The sequence below is a fragment of the Oncorhynchus gorbuscha genome, linkage group LG05 (genome assembly GCF_021184085.1).
Source record: "Oncorhynchus gorbuscha isolate QuinsamMale2020 ecotype Even-year linkage group LG05, OgorEven_v1.0, whole genome shotgun sequence".
NCBI lineage: Eukaryota > Metazoa > Chordata > Actinopteri > Salmoniformes > Salmonidae > Oncorhynchus > Oncorhynchus gorbuscha.
In genome coordinates this window covers 58,790,538-58,805,845 of record NC_060177.1, presented here as the reverse complement: position 1 = coordinate 58,805,845, position 15,308 = coordinate 58,790,538, and the positions used below count along the sequence as shown (strand labels likewise).

General features: G+C 43.4%; 1 long non-coding RNA gene across 1 annotated transcript; it reads right to left on the bottom strand.

Annotated features, from left to right (window-relative positions):
• Position 1: 1 nt before the first annotated feature.
• On the bottom strand, positions 2-11,159 carry LOC124036169. The gene is made up of 4 exons (XR_006838876.1): positions 11,055-11,159; positions 6,235-6,406; positions 4,642-4,773; positions 2-36 (listed from the first exon to the last, which is right to left on the bottom strand). It is a non-coding gene; the product is annotated as an uncharacterized LOC124036169 (long non-coding RNA).
• Positions 11,160-15,308: the final 4,149 nt, after the last annotated feature.

Sequence of the window (15,308 nt, the reverse complement as noted above, 5' to 3'; positions counted from 1 at the left end):
TCCCCCCGGTCACCCGGCAGATCTCGGCAGATACACCTGGAGAGGGAAAGAGGATGAAAGAGTTGTTATAGAGAGTGTGTGTATATATATTTTTTATTTAACTAGGCAAGTCAGTTAAAAACAAATTCTTTTTTACAGTGACGGCCTACCCCGGCCAACGCTGGGCCAAATTGTGCGCCGGTCTATGGGATATAAAGAGGACGCGATCAGTGACTTTGCCATCTGGGACAGGGATTGGTATTTTCTGTGGGTGCTTGGGGCCAATGTTCACTCTAAGTGCACTGTAGGCCTACCGCTGGCCAATCGTATGGCTCAGATGACCATGTCTGCAGTAACGTAGCAGACATAAATGAAAGCTACAGCAAAGTTGATACTGTGAGATTTCAAAACATTTAAAACCATGACTAGAGACAGACTGTCAACGAATACAGCAAAGAGCTGCTGTTATGAGTGAGTTCATGTTTAAGTTCTTACTCAGCATTGACTGAGTGTTGAATACACTTTGTATTCAACACTTTTACAAGGCCTAAAATGATCATTCTTCCTATTTCCACTCAGCACCACAACAAGCAGTAATGAATGAGTAGGAAAGTGTATCTATATGCTTGAGTTGTTGTTTTTCTTATTAGTGGCTTGGGTCTTATTTAATATCGCTTTAATATTTCACTTCCTCTATTCATAGGAGTAACATACATTTGTGCGTGAGGCAGTAATAATGCGGTGAGAAGTGAGTCGCCCCATCAGCTGGAAGAAGGTGTCCCTTTAGGTCAGCGGAAGAAAGGGAGAGCGGAGGGATGTTGAGAGGCGGACCCTCAGTCTGCTGCTCTCTCCCCCTCCGCTGAGACTGACCCTCAGATGCAGGCACCATCAGCTCAGTAAAATACAAATAAAAAACAAATTATTTAAATGTATGCTCACTCAGCTGTGCCTCACATGTAATACAACAGCGGATCTATTACCGGTGTGATCATATAGCCTACCTCAAATTGTGAAATACAATAAAACAAAAATGGCCAACAATGCATTGGCAGGGCAATTCAAGCAAAGCCAATATGCAGAAATACTGTATTGGGCCTATAGCTTACTTCGCGAAACTCATTGCTACAGTACTGTTTTTAATTTGTTAATGTTGCATAGGCTTAGGTTTTGTAAGTCACGAAAAAAAATCTAAACGGTAGATCTCGGCTTGCATGTTAACTCAAGAGTTTTCCCTGTTAACACTCAACAATTCCCTTTACTGTGGAAAATGTGATCAAATCAACGGAATATTAGTCACTTTCAATGTAACATACTGAAACAAAACCAACTACGCAAGATATTTTGTTGTGGGCAGAACGCATCTGAGTAGGAGTCTATTGCATTGACACGCACTACTCAGGCCGTACTGTACACAGAGGTGAGGCATAAACAATCTGAGCTGCAGTAGGCCTATATGCAAATAGACCATTGTCATATATGGATCTCTGCCATTTACTTTCACCTGGACTGTGTTTACAGCATGAGCGGTTGTGAGTAGATGCACTTGTTTTGAGATCAAAGCGAGAGCTGCATGTAGCCACGTGTGCACATTTTGTTCATATCCTTTGCTAGTTGAGTTATTAGCCCAGTTAGATTACCTGTTATCAGAAATTTACATTTACATTTAAGTCATTTAGCAGACGCTCTTATCCAGAGCGACTTACAAATTGGTGCATTCACCTTATGACATCCAGTGGAACAGCCACTTTACAATAGTGCATCTAAATATTTTAAGGGGTGAGAAGGATTACTTTATCCTATCCTAAGTATTCCTTAAAGAGGTGGGGTTTCAGGTGTCTCCGGAAGGTGGTGATTGACTCCGCTGTCCTGGCGTCGTGAGGGAGTTTGTTCCACCATTGGGGAGCCAGAGCAGCGAACAGTTTTGACTGGGCTGAGCGGGAACTGTACTTCCTCAGTGGTAGGGAGGCGAGCAGGCCAGAGGTGGATGAACGCAGTGCCCTTATTTGGGTGTAGGGCCTGATCAGAGCCTGGAGGTACTGAGGTGCCGTTCCCCTCACAGCTCCGTAAAACAAGCACCATGGTCTTGTAGCGGATGCATTGGAAGCCAGTGGAGAGAGCGGAGGAGCGGGGTGACGTGAGAGAACTTGGGAAGGTTGAACACTAGACGGGCTGCGGCGTTCTGGATGAGTTGTAGGGGTTTAATGGCACAGGCAGGGAGCCCAGCCAACAGCGAGTTGCAGTAATCCAGACGGGAGATGACAAGTGCCTGGATTAGGACCTGCGCCGCTTCCTGTGTGAGGCAGGGTCGTACTCTGCGGATGTTGTAGAGCATGAACCTACAGGAACGGGCCACCGCCTTGATGTTAGTTGAGAACGACAGGGTGTTGTCCAGGATCACGCCAAGGTTCTTAGCGCTCTGGGAGGAGGACACAATGGAGTTGTCAACCGTGATGGCGAGATCATGGAACGGGCAGTCCTTCCCGGGAGGAAGAGCAGCTCCGTCTTGCTTCAGCTTGAGGTGGTGATCCGTCATCCACACCGATATGTCTGCCAGACATGCAGAGATGCGATTCCCACCTGGTCATCAGAAGGGGAAAGGAGAAGATTAATTGTGATCATAGCAATGATAGGAGAGACCATGTGAGGTTATGACAGAGCCAAGTAACTTGGTGTATAGCGAGAATAGGAGAGGGCCTAGAACAGAGCCCTGGGGACACCAGTGGTGAGAGCGCGTGGTGAGGAGACAGATTCTCGCCACGCCACCTGGTAGGAGCGACCTGTCAGGTAGGACGCAATAAACAATCGGAGAGGGTGGAGAGGAGGATCTGATGGTTCACAGTATCGAAGGCAGCCGATAGGTCTAGAAGGATGAGAGCAGAGGAGAGAGAATTAGCTTTAGCGGTGCGGAGCGCCTCCGTGATACAGAGAAGAGCAGTCTCAGTTGAATGACTAGTCTTGAAACCTGACTGATTTGGATCAGAACGTCATTCTGAGAGAGATGTGGGAGAGCTGACCAAGGACGGCACGTTCAAGAGTTTTGGAGAGAAAAGAAAGAAGGGATACTGGTCTGTAGTTGTTAACATCGGAGGGATCATGTTTTTCAGAAGGGGTGCAACTCTCGCTCTCTTGAAGACGGAAGGGACGTGCCAGCGGTCAGGGATAAGTTGATGAGCGAGGTGAGGTAAGGGAGAAGGTCTCCGGAAATGGTCTGGAGGAGAGAAGAGAGAGGAGGGGATAGAAATAGGGGAGCGATTGCTTCCTACAAGGGCACAAAACATGTACATTTCTAGAGAGCATTTGTTTGTCTTAAAAAGGGGCAGTGTTGTATTTTGAGACATGCTTAAATAAGCAAAGTAGCCAATAGGCAGAGACTAGCATAATTTGTATGAATCTCTATAATAAACGATATGGGAATAATAATACATTGTATTTTGTAAAGTGGTTCCTTGCATCAAACACGTCAACATTTTCAGTCACCACCTTGTTTGAAGGACAAGTGGATAAACAGGTTAATGTCAAACCCTGGACGTTATTTTCAAAAGTCTCATGGAATGTAGGCCTACACTGAACACAATATATTAGCTGCTGGCTGCTACTGTAGACTTGAATGATAGAATAGCTATTTCCATGTTAAAATATTACGGGTGCATTTTCTTCATTGTTTTTGATGGCAGACCACACCGGTAGGTCTCTTTAATGATCAAAATAGCCACAGTAACCTACTTGGCCACTGTTAAAACTGTAACTTAGTGGGTACAGCCTCAGGTGTTCACAGTAAACACATGCTGGAAATTGCACAGCATTTTCACGTTAAAGTTTGCGCTCAGCAGACATGAAATTTGCTCAGTGCCAAAATAAATTAGAGGGAACATTGATTAGGGCCCTGAATGTTTAGATTTTAGATCCTTCTTTCTTAGCTCTGGGAAGCCAGGTGAGTGCAATCAGACATTAATGTGCTAGGCAGATGAGAAAAGGTAAGGTAAACGAGGCCTTTCCCTGACAGCCTTATTATCACCAAAGTCAAAAAGGTCAAAGGGCTTCAAGAACATACCTTCATCCTGCCTTTTTGTTTGTCTCTAGACAAGACACCATCACAGACTCAGACACTCACTGACAGCGCAGCTATTCCCATGGCTATTGTTGCCATAGCTCGGGAGCTGAATATTATGGGATGTGGGTGTAACCTAAACTCTGTGTAACACACTGCTTGCAGCGATTGGGCCCCTTTTGCTTTCTTTTAGAGAATGGAGCCTTTCGCCTCTGTTTAGTCATTCCCCTCCTACCCGAGCGACACGGACTCACAGAGGACCGATTGTCCGGCCTACATTGTAACTCACCATGACTTGTGGCTTCCACGCTGTAAAAACAGCCATTCGGAGTGAGCAACCACCGAAGTGTGCATACACGCCTCAGAACCAACAGACAGTATAAACAATTACTAACAACCCAATAAACACAGAAAGGAAAGGCACACCCAAAGTAATAAAGGCAAGCATCTATTGTTAAGACAACAGTATTCATGTTTTAATGTCTTGGATTCAATCAAGTGTATGGTGAGTACAACAAAACAATCAAATCAAGGAATACATCTCATGCATTCTTACATCTTGGACAACCATGAAACCGTGAATATTTCCAGAGAAATATATCGGTGCATTTTACCTGTGGGAGGAACTAAGTAGCACAAGAAGCCCAGTAAAAGGAAGAGGAGATGCCGCGGTCGTGTCAATCGAGGTTGACTCCAGCTGAACAGGTTCTGATACGCATAGGACATTTTCCACGAGGACCAAAGACCTGGACAGAACAGAAACGGTTGTCGGGATTGTGTCACATTACTAGCCTGGAAATCCAGACTGAAATCCCGCTCAACAGTGAAACAATAGTAAACGAGTAGCATATGCTTCAGTCTTGATTTCCAGGCTATAACATCACACTACCTTTGTGTAATTCAACACCAGCACAAAGGCGGCGCTATGAAGGAAGGGATTGACGTTTAAAGTCTGAACGGCACTTTGCCCATCGGGCAAGTCAGAAGTATTTTTGGGCTGCCCCGAAGATTACGATAATATGCACGAAAATGTAAATTGGCTATTTACACGCAGAAGTGCAATACATTGCTTGCCTTTCACCTAAACATGGCGGAGGAATCAGAAAGATCAGTACTGAAATTCTTTATTTTTGGTTGTTTTCAGTTAACAGAATCTCAGAGGAGGCTTCGCTGGCATAAATTGTCGGTCTTCTACTTAAACAATGGGGAGGCCCGTTCCTGTAGGTTCATGCTCTACAACATCCGCAGAGTACGACCCTGCCTCACACAGGAAGCGGCGCAGGTCCTAATCCAGGCACTTGTCATCTCCCGTCTGGATTACTGCAACTCGCTGTTGGCTGGGCTCCCTGCCTGTGCCATTAAACCCCTTCAACTCATCCAGAACGCCGCAGCCCGTCTGGTGTTCAACCTTCCCAAGTTCTCTCACGTCACCCCGCTCCTCCGTTCTCTCCACTGGCTTCCAGTTGAAGCTCGCATCCGCTACAAGACCATGGTGCTTGCCTACGGAGCTGTGAGGGGAACGGCACCTCAGTACCTCCAGGCTCTGATCAGGCCCTACACCCAAACAAGGGCACTGCGTTCATCCACCTCTGGCCTGCTCGCCTCCCTACCACTGAGGAAGTACAGTTCCCGCTCAGCCCAGTCAAAACTGTTCGCTGCTCTGGCCCCCCAATGGTGGAACAAACTCCCTCACCACGCCAGGACAGCGGAGTCAATCACCACCTTCCGGAGACACCTGAAACCCCACCTCTTTAAGGAATACCTAGGATAGGATAAGTAATCCCTCTCACCCCCCTTAAGATTTAGATGCACTATTGTAAAGTGACTGTTCCACTCGATGTCATAAGGTGAATGCACCAATTTGTAAGTCGCTCTGGATAAGAGCGTCTGCTAAATGACTTAAATGTAAATGTAATGTAAATGAACCAGAAAGATGAGTTTAAGCGACTGGAATTCTTGGTAGGTGGTTTTCACATGTATTTTTTCCCCCACCTGCTCAAAGGGGCAACCTTAGAGCAGGCTCAACTTGTGACTGCTTAGTTCACTTATCCCAAGCAATACCACAACCCTTAATGTCAATCCTAGCTAAGACTATTGTACACATTGTATCATTTCCGGACATTAAATGAGTCAGACAGTACAGCAGGTGATCAAATACAATTGGTTGCGTTAAGCTCACAGACATTTTTATAGTACAGTAGATTTACCTTTCTCCGGGCCTAGTGGTGGAAGAGGGTGGAGACAGAGCAGCTGGAGTTATCTTACGTTGGAAGGGAGGTACAGTGAGGTGAATGGTGAAGACAGGTCAACACCAGCACTTTGTGGAAGAGCAGCTTCAACATGACACTCCCCCTGGCCCCTGGCAGACTACAGAGCAACCTGGCGGAGGAAAGGGGGGGGTTTCACCTGAGATGTTCTAGAATGTAGTAACGAGCGGCTGTTCTATGAAGCACTTGTAACAGGCTTTGGTTTAACAGACATTCTGTTTAAGAGAATAATGAGCATTGTTAAATATTTGAGTGACAGGTGTTGTCTGTTATTTCTATATGTCAACTATTCACCCACTGGCATAAGCTTTCACTTTCATGCACTTCTTCCAATCACTGTTTATTGTAAATGGTGAGGTGGACTGCATTTTATAATGGTTATTAGTACTCAAGCTGAAAACAAAAAAGAAATGTGCCTTTTCAGGACCCTGTCTTTCAAAGATAATTTGTAAAAATCCAAATAACTTCACAGAGCTTCATTGTAAAGGGTTTTAACACAGTCTCCCATGCTCGTTAAATGAACCAAAAAAATAAATGAACATGCACCTGTGGAACGGTCGTTAAGACACTAACAGCTTACAGACGGTAGACAATTAAGGTCAGAGTTATGAAAACTTAGGACACTAAAAAGAGGCCTTTCTGCTGACTCTGAAAAACTCCAAAAGAAAGATGCCCAGGCTCACAGCTCATCTGCGTGAATGTGCCTTGGGCATGCTGCAAGGAGGCATGAGGACTGCAGATGTGGCCAGGGCAATAAATTGCAATGTCCGTACTGTGAGACGCCTAAGACAGCACTACAGGGAGACAGGACGGACAGCTGATCGTCCTCGCAGTGGCAGACCACGTGTGACAACACGTTTTTTTTTACAAATTAAATATGTTTGTCACATGCAGTGAATAAAACAGGTGTAGACTTTACCGTGAAATGCTAGCTTACGAGCCCTTCCCAATGACGCAGACTTAACATTATTATCTAACACAAGAGGAATAAAATACACAAGAATGAAGCTATATACAGGGAGTGCCAGATCAATGTGCAGGGTTACGAGCTATTTGTAAACAAAGTAAATGTAAGCAAACACTGACTCAAAACAAGGTTTAAACTATAATTTTGATAACACGGATGGTCAGTCCTTACCTCGGCACCCATACCTCTGTTACATTTCTCCAGCCCCACCCCTCAACTTTTACAGAAGCAGGGGTGGAAAATGCTTTGTTATCGTTTCAACTGCTGATTGACGCTTTAAAAAAGGTATTAGAAATACATCGAAACACATTAATGTTGAAGTAAAGACCACTATCAAAACATATATTTAAAAAAACATTTCTCTGTGCCTTGAAATTCCGTTACCAAAAACTGTATTCTACTGCAGGGGTATTCAACCGGGGGTCCATGGCACTCTAGAGGTTTCGCAGAGGTACAGCAGTGTGTCCGCAAAAATATATTTTTGCAATGTTTTTATGAATATCACCAGCAACAGAATAAACAGATATTTAATTACGTTGTCATTGTTAATTCAGTACTGAGAGAGATTGTCATTTCTTCAAACAATCATCTTTATTTAATTTTGATTCATTATTGCAATAATGAGGCTGGTCGATCCCCCCCCACCCTTGAGTGTTGGACCGAGTAACCTAACCTTTACACAAATGCAGAGTACTATATATAGCTGACACTAACAATGCTCAGTCATGGTTGGTTCAACCCCCCTCGTGCAGACCAAGGAGCATGATAAGCCACTCTGGGTTCATCCTGTCGTTACCTGCACGTGGGTATTGTCTTAACCCCTCCCTGGCTTAGTTTCCCAGGTGCAAGGATTATTTAGAGACAATGAGGAATTGTTCTAAACTCCTCCTGGCTATCTTTATCTCGGTTACACCCACCACAGCTTGCCTCTGTAATGCAGTCTAACTCATTTGTCAGCTCAAGCCATCTCTAGTGACCATACGCTCAGATTTGCTGCAGTTAACTTGAACGGAGACCATCAAAAACAGCATTAGCAGGACAGAAATATGCTACTGTTGGTTAAGTAAATAATCATTTACTATTAATAGAAAAATGACATGCCTGATTTGTTTGATATCACAACATACCTATAGTAGAAGAGGAAAATCATATCTACAACAATGTCAACTTGATTTCTCAACTCCTAATGTCGAGGAAATTACACTCACTGGAGTATCTGACACAGGTTTTGAAAAAGCACCCAGTGTGGCAAGTTCTACTGGCTGCCGATATGTTTCCTTGACTTAAACATTCATTTTTGACAACACATGGCTAACCAAAACAGCTGTTCTTGAATGTGAAAATGTGTTTGGAGTAACCTTCTAGCTAATAGGGTCTCTTCCAATCCTAATGTGGGGAGGTCAAAATAATGAAAAATTATCTACCAAAACGATTATTTTTAAATTGTTGATTACTTCTCATTGCCATTATCATTCACCTGCTAAAATTAATTTTTCTAACGTATGATGGGGGTCCCTGGGTTGCCTGGGAAAAAAAGGTTTAAGAACCCTGCTCTATACTCTACCGAGCTGTACTTTGAATGTCCAAACTTGAAAAACATAGTCGTCTATGATCATTCAAATAATAGCCAGTGATAGAATAATACTCAAATATGCAAAGGAGGATATTTCATATTTCTACCTTTGTGTACCTATTCAGGATACATCACCATGGAGAGAATGATATTCATACCCATAATTATGCATCTCTGTGTCGCCCAGATCTGGGACCCATGATGAAATTCCGTTGTAGTAGTCACATAAAAAACAGATCAGTTCTTCCAGAATGTGTTTCTGTAAAATGTTCAGTGTAAATTGATAAGTTGTCCTTGTGCATAGAGTTGTATGGTTCGTTAAACTTCAAAATCAATGGTTTTGATTTGGCATACATTTAAAGTGAAAAATCTTCGTCTCAGCGAAATTCCATTAACGTGGAATTGCCCAACTACAGTAGGAAGTCTTTCTGGAGTCCACAGAATTTCAAATGAGCCGACAGGAAATTGCATTTCAGATAAGTTAAGATAGACAGCGACTTACCGATTTACCGGTAGTGGACACAAAATTACGAGCATCCCCAACACGTTCAGCGGCAGATTAAAGACGGCGCTGACTTTTCTGACCAAAATAACACCACATTTTCATACCCATCTTTTGCTTTGGAAGTGAGTTCCAGCACTTACTGTGGCCTTCTCCTAGTAAGTACAAAGCTTAGCTTGAGACACAATAACAAGTATGTCAGAATAACATGGCCGCAACAGTTGGTCCCACAGGTTTGCCTGGTGGGACTCAAAGTTTGCCTTATGAGAATGGATTCATTCCAGCAATACTACTAATTGAATTACAGAAGGCGGAAAGCTTGCCACATGCTGAAAATCTACCCCATGGAGAATAGCAGTAGACTACTATTTCTTACTTCACAATTCCTCAGAAAGTTCTTGCAGGAGGTCCAGGGGGGAAAAAACTAAACAGATCAGCATGAGAACATTTAGTTCAGGTTGGAGTAGAGTGCATTGCCATGGCATTGGACATAGGCTCACTCACATTCACAGCAGTTTCTGACTAATTATCTAAGTGAGAGTATGCGGCAACTGCTGAGCTATTAAGTCATTTAATATTAAGCGTCCAATTACTAAGCATGACTAACAAACCTGCATGACAGAGGTCAATTCCTAGTCGGATCCGCATTCCAGCACGTAGATCATGCCACACTTCCATCCGCCTCAGTCTTATCAACTGCTGTAACGTTATCCTGATAAAGAAGCCGACTGCAATGACGGATGTCACAAAAGCCTGGCTTTTAGAAGTCGTTTACGGCGTTTAGAAGCCCAATTGGCTTTGTTTCCTGTTAATTTAAGTTCCTTTCATATAAGACAAACAGGTGAAAGTTTTTTTATTTTTATTAAAAAACACTTGGCTGTCAGTTATTCTAAATTATAACCGCAATTTGCATTTTGGCAGCGCAGTGGCTTGAGAACAGTCGTGACGTGGTGCCCGCACAACTGCGCTCGCTCTGCCATGTGACTCGGTCACTGGGATGCCACCACCGTCACCGTTTTTTAGAAGCAAGTTCTAATGAGAAAAAACGCAGACAAGGATCTCTGCGATGGTAAACTTCAGATCCGAGAAAGGTTTCCCCTGATTTTTCTTCCACCTCCCCTTCTCTCAGCAAGGCTAATCAAAAACACACCAGTAAATCCTCCGTTGGCTGCTGTCGACAAGACAGTTCAAAGGAGCACTTTCTCGGATTACTTAATGCACCCCATGTCTTTGGCATTGCCTCGTTTCAAATGAAGACACATTCAGATATTTAATCGAAATTTCAATTTGAAACCCTGCAAACGAAAAACAAAATTATAATAATCGTGAAAATGCATGAGTAGCCTAGAAGTATGACCCATAAGAAAAGGTAGCCAAGTTTGTTTTTTTAACAAGCTGAACATAGCCATTGGATAAGCAAGCAAATCATCTCTAAAAACCGTCCTCACAGTCGACATCAGTAGGCAAGATTGCGCAGTGGAAACACCGATAATGATTGAAGCCATTCTTCCATTATAAATCATGCTTAAATACATATGTTATTGATATTCAACATGACAGGTGTAAAATGTCATATATCTCGGTATAATCCTGGAATGACCACCCCGTCCAGGCACCAGCTGTTTATACTGGTGTGGCTTTGGTACCTGGTATCATTAGCCCACTCACTGACCGAATGCATGCAGTTTATGTATGACAGCCGAAAATTATACACTCACCAGTCGTCGTATTAAATGTTTCGCTTTCTGTGTTTGAGCTAGGATACGTCGTCGTTGCTCGCTGTTCACTGTTTGGGTCAGCGCTTCCTTACACCATTGTCACAACAGGCAAGAATAACTAAGTACTTCCGGGTCACGGATTTTTGGAATCCTTCAGAATAAGATATCATTCCTTAGTAAATTAATAGTTAGGGCAAACATAATAGAACATTGGTTATTGTGGAAAATCCTCTTAAATCCAATATTTTTTTCATATTGGACATACATATCGCACTTTAGGCTACACAATTATTGTGTAGCCTATGTTGTGTCGCAATAAAAGGGGGGTCCATTCTACTCAAGAGCACTTCTAGTTTCCAAATCTACAGTTAAACCCAGAGGAGCATCTCTGCTCATTTTGCAGCCAGGTCACCCGTGATACAAGTCAGTATTCGACATCCATCATCCATGTCTGAGGATATCAGAGATGACGTGAAATCTGGCCAATAGGGGCAACAGTGAGCGCTAGCCATAGAACGTTGTTTTGATATTTTAATATTTTAAGCCTATTACAAACTTTAACCTTTACCGTAATCTTTTCACACATGAATTCCAAATATATCGAACGGTTGCCCCAGCATTGTTTTTTTTAATGCATGTGATGTGAGAATGCAATTACTGTTCCAAAATGTGATTGTTATGCAACAGGACAGTTAACCTGTGCTGCCCTCAAATCAAGTCCTTCTGTAGCTCAGTTGGTAGAGCATGGCGCTTGTAACGCCAGGGTAGTGGGTTCGTTTCCCGGGACCACCCATACGTAGAATGTATGCACACATGACTGTAAGTCGCTTTGGATAAAAGCGTCTGATAAATGGCATATATTATTATATATTATTACATTTCAAGCACAGATTCAACTTCAAAAATGTAGATGGGTAACAATAACAAATCAGACATTGACTATCTCTTTAAGCATGGTCAATTTAATAATTATGCTGTGGATGATGTATTAAACCACCCAAACACATTAAAGATACAGTCGTGCTTCTGAACTGAGCTGCAGGACAGGAAGGAAACTGTTTAGACCATTGGTGATTTTAAGACAGCTACAATTGTTGTGATGGGATAAAACTGAGGATGGATCAACATTGTAGTGACTCCGCAATAATGAACTAAATGACAGAGTGAAAAGAAGAATACACTTATGCAGAATAAAAATATTCCATCCTGTTTGCAACAAGGCTCTAAAGTAATACTGCAACAAAAAAGGCAAAGGAATTCACTTTTTGGCCTAAATACAAAGCCTTATTCTTGGAGAAAATCCAACACATCACTGAGTAACTGCCTCCTTATTTTCAAGCATGATGATGGCTGCATCATGGTATGGGTATGCTTGACATCGGCAAAGACTGGGGAGTTTTTCAGACTGGGAGAGGAATTCTACTTTCAGCAGGACAATAACCTACAACACAAGGCCAAATCTACCAAGAAGACAGTTCATGTTACTGAGAGGCAATATTATTATATTATTGATATAATTGAGCGGCAGTTTTGAGTTAAATCTGCTTGAAAATCTATGCATGACTTGAAAATTGCTGTGTAGCCATGACCCCCAACATCTTCACAGTGCTTAAAGAATTTTGAAAAGAATAATGGGCAAATATTGCACAACCCAGATATGCAAAGCTCTTAGAGATTTACCTGATACAATTCACAACTGTAATCGCAGTTGTTTTTTACCTCAGCGGGATAGACTGTTGATATACACTACCGGTCAAAAGGTGTATAAAACACAGGGTTTTTCTTATATTTTTTATATTTTCCACATTGTAGAATAATAGTGAAGACACTAAAACTATGAAATAACACATATGGAATCATGTTTAGTAACCAAAAGAAGTGTTAAAGAAATCAAAATATATTTTTTATTACCACAGCATTCTGCAGCGATACGCCATTCCATCTGGTTTGAGCTTAGCGGGACTATCATTTGTTTTTCAACGGGACAATGACCCAACACACCTCCAGGTTGTGTAAGGGCTGTTTTACCAAGAAGGAGAGTGATGGAGTGCTGCATCAGATGACCTGGCCTCCACAATCCCCCGACCTCAACCAAATTGAGATGGTTTGGGATGAGTCAGACCGCAGAGTGAAGGAAAAGCAGCCAACAAGTGCTCAGCATATGTTGGAACTCCTTTAAGACTGTTGGAAAAGCATTCCAGGTCAAATCAAATCAAATTTGATTGGTCACATACACGTGTTTAGTAGATGTTATTGCAGATGTAGCGAAATGCTTGTGATTCTAGCTCCGACAGTGCAGGAATATCTAACAGTTTCACAACATATACCCAAAATACACGTAAATCTAAGTAAGGAATAGATTAAGAAAATATATACAAATTTCTTTAGCCTCCTGAGGTTGAAAAGGCACTGTTGTGCCTTCTTTGCCCCACTGTCTGTGTGGGTGAACCATTTCAGTTTGTCAGTGAAATGTACGCCGATGAACTTTAAGCTTTCCACCTTCTCCACTGTTGTCCCAAAAATGTGGATAGGGGGGTGCTCCCTATGCAGTTTCCTGAAGTCCACGATCATCACCTTAGTTTTGTTGACATTGAGTGAGAGGTTATTTCCTGGCACCACACTCTAGAGGCCTCACCTCCTCCCTGTAGGCTGTCTCATCGTTGTTGGTAATTAAGCCTGCTACTGTGTCGTCTGCAAACTTAAAGATTGAGTTGGAGGTGTGCTAGGCACGCAGTCATTGGTGAACAGGGAGTACAAGAGGGGGCTGAGCACACACCCTTGTGGGGCCCTAGTGTTGAGGATCAGCGAAGAGGAGGTGTTGTTACCTGCCTTCACCACCTGCGGGCGACCCGTCAGGAAGTCCAGGACCAAGTTGCACCGGGCGGGGTTCAGACCCAGGCCCTCAAGCTTGATGATGAGCTATGGTCAATGAACAGCATTCTTACATTGGTATGCCTCTTGTCCAGATGGGACAGGGCAGTGTGCAGTGTGGTGGCTATTGCATCGTCTGTGGATCTATAGGGCGGTAAGCAAGTGGGTCTAGGGTGGCAGCTAAGTTGGAGGTGATATTATCCTTGGCTAGTCTCTCAAAGCACTTCATGATGACAGAGATAAGTGCTATAATTGTAATTGACTTAAATTACCTTTGCTTTCTTAGGTACAGGGACAATGGTGGTCATCTTGAAGCATGTGGGGACAACAGGCTGGGATAGGGAGAGATTGAGTATATCTGTGAACACACCAGCCAGCATGTCTGTGCATGCTCTGAGGACGCGGCTAGGGATACCATCTGGGCCGGCAGCCTTGCGAGGGTTAACACGCTTAAATGTCATACGCACGTCAGCCACAGAGAAGGAGAGCCCACAGTCCTTGATAGCAGGCCACGTCGGTGGCACTGTATTATCCTAAAAGTGAGCAAAGAAGGTATTCAGCCTGTCCGGAAGCAAGACGTTGGTGTCCGTGACTTGGCTGGTTTTCCTTTTATAATCCGTGATTGTCTGTCGACCCTGCCCCATACGTCTCGTGTCTGAGCCGTTGAACTGGGACTTTGTCCCTATACCGACGTTTGACCTGCTTGATTGCTTTGCAGAAGGAATAACTACACTTTTTGTATTCTTCCATATTCCCAGTCTTTTTGCCCTCGCGAAAAGCGATGGTTCGCGCTTTCAACTTTGCGCGAATGCTCCCATCTATCCACAGTTTCTGGTTTGGGTTGTCATGTCCTGACCATAGAAAGCCTTTATTTTTCTATGGTGGAGTAGGTCAGGGCGTGACTGGGGGGTGTTCTAGTTTTTTATTATTTCTATGTGTTAGTCTAGTTTTTGTATTTCTATGTTAGCCTGGTATGGTTCCCAATCAGAGGCAGCTGTCTATCATTGTCTCTGATTGGGGATCATATTTCAGTAGCTTTTTCCCACCTGTTGTTTGTGGGATCTTGTTTTTGTATTGTTGCTTTTGAGCCCTACAAGGCTGTACGTTCACTTGTTTCTCTTTATTGTTCTTGTTGCTGGTTCACATTCAATTAAATTTATGATGAAACCAAATCACGCTGCGCCTTGGTCCACTCCTTATAACGATCGTTACAGAAGATCCCACCACAACTGGACCAAGCAGCGTGCTCGGGAGGAGAAGGCATCCTGGTCTATAGAGGAGGTTGAGGAGAGAATAGCCTGGACTTGGGAGGAAGTATTGGAGAGGTATGAAAGCCTGCCGGGGAAGCAGACGGAGGCACTGAAGTAGGATCAACGACGACTC